The 11,093-nt window shown below is 37.3% G+C and overlaps 1 long non-coding RNA gene across 1 annotated transcript; it reads right to left on the reverse strand.

The window, feature by feature from the left end:
* Positions 1–1,439: 1,439 nt before the first annotated feature.
* Positions 1,440–10,615, reverse strand: LOC138880280 (uncharacterized). The gene is made up of 5 exons (XR_011402758.1): positions 10,514–10,615; positions 9,522–9,580; positions 8,764–8,854; positions 2,164–2,222; positions 1,440–1,494 (listed from the first exon to the last, which is right to left on the reverse strand). It is a non-coding gene; the product is annotated as an uncharacterized lncRNA (long non-coding RNA).
* Positions 10,616–11,093: the final 478 nt, after the last annotated feature.

Raw genomic sequence — 11,093 nt, forward strand, 5'->3', positions numbered from 1 at the left:
TTTCATTTCCAAAACTCATAAATATTCCAAAAAACAATTTTCTTTAAAATTTCATTTCTCGGGCTTGGGACCTTGGAATTTGATTCGGGGCAAACGCCCAAGTCCCATATTTTCCTACGGACCCTCCATGACCGTCAAATCACGGGTCTAGGTCTGTTTACCCAAAATATTGATTGAAGTCAACTTAAATTCATTTTAAAGTCAAAATTCATCATTTTTTTTTACATATTTTCACATAATGGCTTTTCGGCTACGCGCTCAAACTGCGCACGCAAATCGAGGTGATGCTAAAAGAGGTTTTTATGGCCTCGAATTGCAGAATTCATTTCTAAAACAAGTGATGACCTTTTGGGTCATCACATTCTCCACCTTTAAAACAATTGTTCGTCCTCAAACGGACATAAGAAGGAAGTACCTGAGTCGGGAAAAAAATGGGGATAATGGCTCCGCATATCGTACTCGGACTCCCAAGTCGATGCCTCAGCAGGCTGACCTCTCCACTGAACACAAACAGAAGGGAAACTCTTCGATCTCAACTAATGAACCTGCCGGTCTAGAATGACTACCGGCTCATCCTCATAGAACAAGTCCTTGTCCAATTGGACAGTGCTGAAATCTAACATGTGGGATGGATCGCCGTGATACTTCTAAAACATGGACACATAAAACACTGGATGCATGGCTGATAAGCTCGGCAGAAATGCAAGTCTGTAAGCCATCTCCCCACGATTAAGAATCTCAAACGGGCCAATGAACCTAGGGCTAAGCTCGCCCTTCTTCACAAATCTCATCACGCCCTTCATAGGCGACACTCGAAGCAATACCCGCTCACCGACCATGAATGCCAAGTCATGAACCTTACAGTCCGCAAAACTCTTTTGCTTGGATTGAGTTGTACGAAACCTATCCTAAATGATCTTGACCTTGTCCAAGGCATCCTGCACTAGATCCGTACCCAACAACTGAGCCTCTCCCGGCTCAAACCATCCAACCGGTGACCGACACCGTCTACCATACAAAGCCTCATAAGGAGTTGTCACGACCCAAACCAAAGGGCCGTGACGGGCACCTGGTGCCTTACTCAACCGAGTACCAACATAACATATCTTTCTTATTATACTATCTTGAGTAAATGAGCCAGAAACCCGTCATGAGATAACAAGAATAAAACGTAAGGGAATACTCAACATATGACGACCCAATATGATATACAAACTTATACATGTGACATACGGGCCTATAAGGCCGACATGACCATTTGTAAACTCAACACATAGGCCAACAATGCCATACAAGTATCCATAAACCTGACATCTGTCTACAAGCCTCTAAGAGTACATAAAATCATAAAGGTCGAGAAATGGACCTCCATACCAATCAATACATATCCAAAGTATACTGACCAAATAGGCAACTCCGGAGCAAGTGGAGTGTACCAACACCTCCGTTGAGCTGATAGCCTACTAGAAAGACTGTCAACCTATCAATCGGGACCTGCGGGCATGAAATGCAGCGTCCCCAGGCAAAAGGGACGTCAGTACAAATAAAATACCGAGTATGTAAGGAAGGAAAGCATAAACAAGAACACTAATGTAAAGAGGGATAGAGGAGATACAACCTGTAATATATGAGTGCATCTAGGGGCTACTGACATGAAATGCATAATACATATATATACATAAACTTTAAAAACATAAGCCTCTGTGGGCATCATCATTATCATATCATACCCGGCCTCAAAGAGGACTCGGTAAAAACGTACCCGGCCATCAAAAGGCTCGGTAAAATTGTACCCGGCCACGTGGAGCTCGATAAATCCAACTGATCAGTGGTTGCACAATAGGTGTCATACCCGACCTACTATAGCGCTGCTCGGTAGAGTAAAATAGATGCTATATATAATGCATGCTAGACTCATGGAATCATGTTCTAAACTTTTTGGAGTGACTTAAGGTCGTTGCACCTTCGATTAACATTATGGACATCATACCATCAATATAAGCTTCTATAGGATTCAAGGATCATACATACTTGCTTAAAATAACTTTATAAGGAAAGAACAACATGGGCAACCTTAGTTTCTAGGAGTAGATCCGTTATGAAATAACGTATTCATTTCACTTTAGATCATGCCAAAAGAAATAAGGAAGTGCCTTAACATACCTTAACCATGGTGAGTCCTTAATACCTCCCAAGCTACTCTTCAAACAACTCAACTCAATCTACATTTGCATAAGGAGATTCAAAATCAGTGTTGAATAAAGGCTATGTCTGCAACATAAACTTGTAGCTCGTTTATATAAATTCGGGCAGCATCTCCCCTATAACAAGATCCTCCTCCAATATCATATACCAACAACAATTACCAGAGAAATCCAGCAATACATAATTATCAATAACAAGACACCATAAAACAACAACAAGTCATAACTATTTTACGACGAGCGACAAGCTCCAATTGAAATTCGTATACCCCATATCATCCCTTATAGACTTTTTACTTTAACTTAATAGTATCATTAACATGATAATGAAGTCATTCATTAATAATTCCAGCCTTATACCATATATCCATAACAAAGAAAATGATCCACAACTCCAATTATTCTTAATTAGCAACTTTATTCAATAGTTCATGTCTAGTTCATCCATTTGACTTAACCAATGCCAAGATAACCGTAAGAACCTGTAGGAACACAATATAATTACCTCATACAATATATGTAAGTTGAAATCAATATTATATTTAGCTTACAATAGCCCAACATACCCCAATCAATTCATACCAAAAACGACAACTATAGTAGTGTCCAACACCCCGAAAATATTACAAAGAATGACTAATTCATAATTTTGCCATTACGTGGTGTTTCTACACACCATTTATCCTCCAAAAACTCCATTAAATAGCAGCAAAATATATAGACAAAAATCTACACGAAACATCCCACAAAACAGACCATTACAAATCAAATAACTCGAACTCACGGCTTCCAATCACCATCCTGTGAGTTCTAACTATTATGAAATAAATTAATCAATCTTCCTTGATGTTTAAGAGCTTGAAACCAGAAATTAGGCATTTTTATTAACCTCAAAATACCTTCCAAAACTCAAACTACAAATAAAAAGAGAGGTTATATAGCGATGCTTACGTCTTGGGGATCGTTCTAATGTTATTGCTTCGTGATTTCGTGCCTCGAACGATAATCTTGTTGGATAACCTTGTGGAAAGCTTAAGGGTGAGGTTAGGGGTCTTATTTGGTCGATCTCTCTAGAATTATGAAGAAAGAGACGACATAGGAATATATATATCCATTTTGGTTGAAAAGTCAAAAGGTGCTACTTGGCACCATCTCATTGGCCCTTTTTCAAATACTTATATCTTTTTATCCGGATGTCGTATAAGTAAACGGTTAAATGCGTTGGGAACTACATTTCAAGACCTTCAATTTGGTATATAATATGTCCCAAAAAGACCTCATATAGCACACGAAATTTATTACTCAATAAGCTTCATTACAAGGCAAATCCTTAGTCGGTTTTTCCGCAACTCAAATCCGATTTTTCTCAAACTTTATACTTCATGTACAAACATCATATATAGTCATATCATGGCTTTAAACTCATTTAAATCATGTTTAACAAGTCTCATATTCATCTTAACTTACTTAACACTTCGGTAAACCTTTCTTATCCTTGTAGAAAGATTTCATCCTTTTTGAGTTTACATTAGATAATCCTATAATGATAGTAACATCTGAATTACGGGTGTAACAATATGTACCCTTATAAACATTTATCCTTGAATATTTAACTCTCAAAGGTTTGAAAAAAATATGGGACGTAAAATCACTTTATATACTTTCCAAGAGGATCTCATTTCTGAGCTTACATCAACAGACTTACGACGTACTTTCACGTACAAAAACATGGGTTATAACATTATTCCCCCCTTTGGAACATTCATCCTCGAATGTTGACTGATGCACTTCTCATTCTCATACCATGTGGCTCTTATGAATACTTTAATATTGTCCTTTGTTATCTAGGCAATTGTTCTGTGGATAAATTTAAAAACCAAGGCATTTCCCCCTTTAGTCCTATTCTCACCCCGAGAATTATAGTCGGAGTTCTTCCAATCTTGTAACTTCGACTACTTTCTATGATGTATCATATATGACTATGTCCTTTTATTCACGACTCTTCTCTCCTTTTTTTCCTCCAGTTTTTTCCAATCTCTTTGCTTCACTTTGTGAATACATATATAGAACTAAGATATGATCTCCCTCTGGGCATATATAAGTATATTTAAGCTCTTCACTTGGTACTTTGCTGAATGTACGACTATTGCTATATTTCGTTTCATAGCCTTGGTATTATTACCGAGGTATGCTACATAACTCTAGGTTTCTTTCTCATTGCTTGTCCCATAACCTGCCGGCGCAACCCTGCCATATTAGGAACATATAATTGACCTCGATATCTGATTACTCCATCTCACCCAGCCACATTAGGAACATATAATTGACCTCGATATCTGAGGACTCTGTCTCCTGTAATCTCAAATAGTGTCTTCTCATTTTGAGGGGTTGTATCTCTTTAATAATCTAGCACATGATCTTCATACTGACATTCCTTCACTTCAGTTACTAAAGAGGAGGTTTCCATGTCCTAAGTAGTAATTCTGGTACCACCTGCATCTAGTAATCGAATTCCAAGATTAGTTAGCAGATGAATCTCACAAGCTATCTCACTCTTCTATGCCTGTGCTAAACATAGATCTACGATTGGGGGCGTTGACTACTACATTCGCCTTCCCTGGATGATATAAAATATAAACATCATAGTCTTTTACTAACTCCAACCATCACCTCGGATGTAATACATTGTCACTAAGGCTTGCGTCTCATCGGGGAACATCTGAAGTGATTTTCTTGATGCACCTACGGACGATACTATACTTCAATAACTGCATTTTCATAACATCCCAACGTATTCATCTTATGGGGGCATTCTAATACCGTGCCATCCATAAAATCCCTTTTCGTTAAATCATTACTCAATCGAAGGCCCAAACGTCATTCTCTTAACTATTAAAATTACACCTTTATTCTACTACCAGGGCAATATTCCATCTCTTCTAATTGCTCATGTTCTTAGACTCCTCGGAGTTCATTCAGAGTGTACCGAGCTTTCTGTAGCTCATGGAGAGCATCAGCCCTCTTGTTTTGACGGGTTTAATCTTGAGACCTTGCCTATTATTATCACCTTCTCACTCACATTTACCATACTTACCTTTAAATCTTGCACCGTATCTTCTATCGATTTCATAACCTCTCTTCTACATTGGTGGAATTCATATCCATACCTTAAAGCTCTACTATATTACTTGCAACCCTGGTGCATACACAATCTGGTGGGAGCTTCGTATTAACGTCTTATGAGGCTAGTACTCTTCTAGTTGCTTTGTCGTAGAGCTTTTATAGAATATGATTGTTGTACTATCTCTCTTATACCTCTGCTATTAAAAGTGCTCCTGCTATGGTTTGAGTCACGATTTCTATAATCGTCTGGGTCTAACAATCGGACTCATGATGTAACTTTCGAGCTTCCTCTTCCTTCTCAGCCTTTAATTAAGCTTAGGCTATCTTCTAATCTTCAGCTTAGGGTATTAGCTATTACATTAGCCTTTCATAGACTCTATGTAGCATCCATGATATAATCTTCTAACAATTCAAGCCTTTATTGATGACGTGGACTTAATTCTTTCTTTTAACTTATACCAGAGTCTCTTATAGCTGTATGAATGTCAACATATATGCTGCATGGATATAACTCTGAAGTCTTAAGTGCATTCACAACGTAATTAACTCTGGATCATTGATTGAATAATTCCTTTCGTGCCTTCTCAGCGTTCTTTAAATGTAAGCAATCACTTTTCCTGGTCATTATGCCTCTTGTTGCATGAATACTTGGATTATCTTATTGCCCACCAATACTTGAATTTCCTATAACTCATATGATCTCAAATATCACTTTTGACTTCCCGTTCATTAGTCACGATAGGTGCCACTTTCTTATGGAGTGTATACCATATTGTAGCGAGACTATTGTTACAAGACCATTTCTTATTTATATCGTTATGCTTAAGTTGAAGCCTTCTTCCTTATTTCCTCAGCTAGTCTTTCTTTGTAGTACTTAAGGAGACCTTCTGGATCTTGTAAAGTTACAATCTTGTTATACTGTATACCCGAAGGAATTTTCGATGTTCTTACTCGCCTACAAACATCCTTAGTTACATACCTTCGTGCCCTTGTGCTCGTAGGGTTACTTCTAAACTCAGATGTTGATTGTCTCCTTAGTGGCACTCTCCATTATTCCCGTAACACTTATACGGTACCTTTAGTAACTCAACTCCTATCTGAATATTTCTCAAGGTTACGACATCATATCTGCGAGACTGAATTTAGTAGATTATGATTCACTACGTTTATCTTGCATGATCTGTTGATTTGCTTATACCCTCTTATCTAGCCATAACTAGGCTCTTCCTAAATCAACTACAAACTACTCGTTGATCCAATCTCATATCTATATTCCGCGTAATCTCTCTTTAGTTATTTATTTTGTCTTAAGTTACCTCTCGCACTGGCTCCTTATGTATCAAGTGTTCATTTGCACTTATTTATCAATGTCATTGGGTGCATAACCCTTACCGCTTCTCTCCGGCGTCATGCTTGCATAATGTTCAGGAGTCATATCATATCTATGGGATCTGAATAGATGCAATCTCATTCCTTTCACCCTTTTACCGGTTCCTCATTTACTATTCCATAGTTACCTCTTCATTTTTCCACATCTTCACTAACATCCTACTCGCCTTGCGGTAACCTCTCTATACCAGGGATAATTGAATTTATTACGCACAAGGGTGACACTTAATATAACTGACACACTTAGTCCCTTAAGCTTAACTTTGCTCCACGTGCTTGCTTTAGGGAAGCATCTTCCTAAATGAACCTTAAAGGTTATTCTTTTGTTGTCCATTTTATTATTTTCGGAATGTTATCTCTGAAATTCACATGATATCAACTATTATAAAATCCTTCAGTCCCTAATTCATGTTCAGTTTATCTTGTTCACCAGCCCATACTAATTTCTACTACTCTGGGGTCTAACCTTTCCTCCTGATAATCACGTTGAAGTCACCAACTCATTCTCGAAATAAGGATATGACTTTATGGCCTATACTCATTTATTGCCTCAAGTCCTGTCACCTCTTGTATTTTTCTTCACTCGACTATAGACTCTATCATCGTGTCATATTTTGATTTACTGTTATCACTCATATATCATATCTTACTCATGATGCTTCATTTACTCTCTTCTTATTCTCCGGATAATATTTTTGTCTATCACTTTATTCTGAAACTTGAACAAAATGTTCTTTCACTTTTAGCTCCCCTTGCTTTATCTCACTGGATCTTCGGAATGCCTAACATTCTTCCCCCTTTTTTTTACTCGGGGCTAGAGTCATACTAAGGGAAATATTTTTCCCTTCTAGGATCCCACTACCTATCTTCTGAAATTTCTGAATATTCTAGTATTCATATCTGATTGTACTATTCTAAAGTTCACCATCTAGGTGTCTCACAAGGAGATCTATTACCACATTTGCACTATCCTTCGGATACATTAGTTAATGATAACAATCCATCCATAATTTTTGGTTACTCTAACCCGAATTGAATCTGGATATCACCTTCTTCTTTTAAACTATATTTGTTAGCTCTCATAAGGCACAACTGAGATGGGTGTGGTCAATTGTATATATCACCGTTAGTATTGAAGGTAACACTAGTACTTACATTTCTCTACCTGAATTGTAAATAATGATAATCTTCATTAACTAGGTACCTCGTACACTTCGTCATCTTGCTTGTTTTACTCGCTGAAACTTGTGTCTAGTTTCCGATTCTCTTATTCCTTTTTACCATACGAGTGGATATATATTCTTGCCTTATGACTCCTTATCAAGAAGCTTACACATCTTAGTACACATATGATCTGCTGAAGACCTCATATTTAGTCATCATAAGCATTGTGCAAAATCGAGTTCCTCTGACTCAACTCTTTCGTATCAAAATTCAATCTCTTACCAACTATATTTCTGGATGTAGGTATAACTGTATTATGAATAAACAAAATTTAGAAGTTTGAATTCTTACAACTGAACTCTATCACACGATCTAGAACAAGAAGAAAGAGTGACAGCCCTAAATGCCGTGTAGCCTCCTGCTTATAAGTGTGGTGCACAACACACCCATAAACAAGACTCTACTAGACACGGCTTGTAGACTCCCTAGGACAGAACTGCTCTGATACCAATTCTGTCACGACCCAAACCGAAGGGCCGTGACGGGCACCTGGTGCCTTTCTTAACCGAGTACCAACATAACATACCTTTCTTATTATACTATCTTGGGTAAATGAGCCAGAAACCCGTCATGAGATAACAAGAATAAAATGTAAGGGAATACTCAACATATGATGACCCAACATGATATACAAACTTATACATGTGACATACGGGCCTATAAGGCCAACATGACCATTTGTAAACTCAACACATAGGCCAACAAGGCCATACAAGTATCCATAAACCTGACATCTGTCTATAAGCCTCTAAGAGTACATAAAATCATAAAGGTCGGGATAAGGCCCGCCATACCAATCAATACATATCCAAAGTATACTGACCAAATAGGCAACTTCGGAGCAAGTGGAGTGCACCAACACCTCCGCTGAGCTGATAGACAACTAGGAACACTGTCAACCTATCAATCGGGACCTGCGGGCATGAAACGCAGTGTCCCCAGGCAAAAGGGACGTCAGTACAAAAAAAGTACCGAGTATGTAAGGCAGGAAAGCATAAACAAGAACATTAATGTAAAGAGGGATAGAGGAGATACAACCTGTAACATATAAGTGCCTCTAGGGGCTACTGACATGAAATGCATAATACATATATATACATAAACTTTAAAAACATAAGCCTCTGTAGGCATCATCATCATCATATCGTACTCGGCCTCAAAGAGGACTCGGTAAAAACGTACCCGGTCATCATAAGGCTCGGTAAAATTGTACCTGGGTACGTGGAGCTCGGTAAATCCAACTGATTAGTGGTTGCACAATATGTGTCATACTCGGCCTACTATAGCGCGCTCGGTAAAGTAAAATAGATGTTATATATAATGCATGCTAGACTCATGGAATCATGTTCTAAACCTTTTGGAGTGACTTAAGGTCGTTGCACATTCCATTAACATTATGGACATCATACCATCAATATGAGCATCTATAGGATTCAAGGATCATACAACTTGCTTAAAATAACTTTATAATGAAAGAACAACATGGGAAACCTTAGTTTCTAGGAGTAGATCCATTATCAAATAGCGTATTCATTTCACTTTAGATCATGTCAAAAGAAATAAGGAAGTGCCTTAACATACCTTAACCATGGTGAGTCCTTAATACCTCCCAAGCTACTCTTCAAACAACTCAAATCAATCTACATTTGCATAAGGAGATTCAAAATCAGTGTTGAATAAAGGCTAAGTCTGCAACTTAAACTTGTAGCTCGTTTATATAAATCCGGGCAGCATCTCCCCTATAAGAAGAGCCTCCTCCGATATCATATACCAACAACAATTATCAGAGAAATCCAGCAATACATAATTATCAATAACAAAACATCATAAAACAACAACAAGTCATAACTATTTTACAACGAGCGACAAGCTCCAATTGAAATTTGTATACCCCATATCATCCCTTATAGACTTTTTACTTTAACTTAACAGTATCATTAACATGATAATGAAGTCATTCATCAATAATTCCAGCTTTATACCATATATCCATAACAAAGAAAATGATCCACAACTCCAATTATTCTTAATTAGCAACTTTATTCAATAGTTCATGTCTAGTTCATCCATTTAACTTAACCAATGCCAAGATAACCGTAAGAACCTGTAGGAACACAATATAATTACCTCATACAGTAGATGCAAGTCGAAATCAATATTATTTTTTGCTTACAACAGCCCAACACACCTCAATCAATTCATACCAAAAATGACAACTATAGTAGTGTCCAACACCCCGAAAATATTACAAAGAATGACTAATCCATAATTTTGCCATTACGTGGTGTTTCTACACATAATTTATCCTCCAAAAACTCCATTAAATAGAAGCAAAATATATAGACCAAAAGCTACACGAAACAGCCCACAAAACAGTCCATTACAAAATAAATAACTCGAACTCACGGCTTCCGATCACCGTCCCGTGAGTTCTAACTATTATGAAATAAATTAATCAATATTTCTTGATGTTTAAGAGCTTGAAACCAGAAATTAGAAATTTTTATTAACCTCAAAATACCTTCCAAAACTCAAACTACAAAGAAAAAGAGAGGTTATATCGCGATACTTACGTCGTAGGGATCGTTCTAGTGTTATTGCTTCGTGATTTCGTGCCTCGGACGATAATCTTGTTGGATAACCTTGTGGAAATCTTAAGGGTGAGGTTAGGTATCTTATTTGGTCGAGCTCTCTGGAATTATGAAGAAAGAGACGACATAGGAAGATAAATATCCATTTTGGTTGAAAAGTCAAAAGGTGCTACTTGGCACCATCTCATTGGCCCTTTTTCAAATACTTATATCTTTTTATCCGGATGTCGTATGAGCAAACGGTTAAGAGAGTTGGAAACTAAATTCCAATACCTTCAATTTGGTATATAATATGTCCCAAAAAGACCTCATATAGCACACAAAATTTATTACTCAATAAGCTCCATTATAAGGCAAATCCTTAGTCGGTTTTTCCGCAACTTAAATCCGATTTTTCTCAAACTTTATACTTCATGTAAAAACATCATATATAGTCATATCATGACTTTAAACTCATTTAAATTACGGTTAACAAGTCTCATATTCATCTTAACTTACTTAACACTTCGGCAAACCTTTCTTATCCTTGTAGAAAGATTTCATCCTTTTTAAGTTTACATTA

This window comes from Nicotiana sylvestris, chromosome 10, assembly GCF_000393655.2.
Source record: "Nicotiana sylvestris chromosome 10, ASM39365v2, whole genome shotgun sequence".
NCBI classification, from domain to species: Eukaryota; Viridiplantae; Streptophyta; class Magnoliopsida; order Solanales; family Solanaceae; genus Nicotiana; species Nicotiana sylvestris.